This window comes from Chrysochloris asiatica, unplaced genomic scaffold (assembly GCF_000296735.1).
Source record: "Chrysochloris asiatica unplaced genomic scaffold, ChrAsi1.0 scaffold00193, whole genome shotgun sequence".
Taxonomy (NCBI): Eukaryota; Metazoa; Chordata; class Mammalia; order Afrosoricida; family Chrysochloridae; genus Chrysochloris; species Chrysochloris asiatica.
The window spans coordinates 927527-928181 of record NW_006408711.1 but is presented as its reverse complement, the minus strand read 5'-3'; positions in this window follow the sequence as shown (position 1 = coordinate 928181).

The following is a 655-nucleotide window of genomic DNA, read 5'->3' as shown; positions in this document are numbered from 1 at the left end:
GTGGAGAGTGAAGCATCCAGCTGCACAAGAATACCCACACTTGCAGATAATACCCACTTGACCTGGCTTCATGACTAGATGATCAGAGCTCAGCTAGAAGAAGAATGAAGAGGGAAAATAAGAGAGTAATCTGATACCATTTGATGAACTTGATCTACACCTATGGATGCAGTAGCTCAAATGAGGGAACAAATCTTTACAGCAAAGATCATTCCCACCCACTCCATACACGTAGTAGACAGGGATGAGCAAATTGGACATTGGTTACCCAAAATTGGGGGGCTTCAAAGGCAAGAAGTGACTGGCTTACAAACTTTCAAGAGGGAATCTAGATCTAGAGGACCTGGAGGAAGGTAGTATCTCCACCGAGTAGTACCCACTCTGTCCATGAGGAACTGATGAAAGGAAATGCGGATAGGTTTCTTGTGATATAATAGTGAATAATTGTTATCAGGACTGATTGTGAGTGTTGGAAATGTAAAGGTAGACATTTTGTATCAAAGATGGAGTGATTAACTTTATAGTCTAGGAGCAGAGTTCCCTGAGACCCTCAAGGAAGAAAAGCAGAGAGCAGGATCCTACCCAGAGAAGCAATGTCACCAAAGATGGAGGCAGAGACGATGATGTGGAGAGATAGAGCAACTGGGGACTAGAC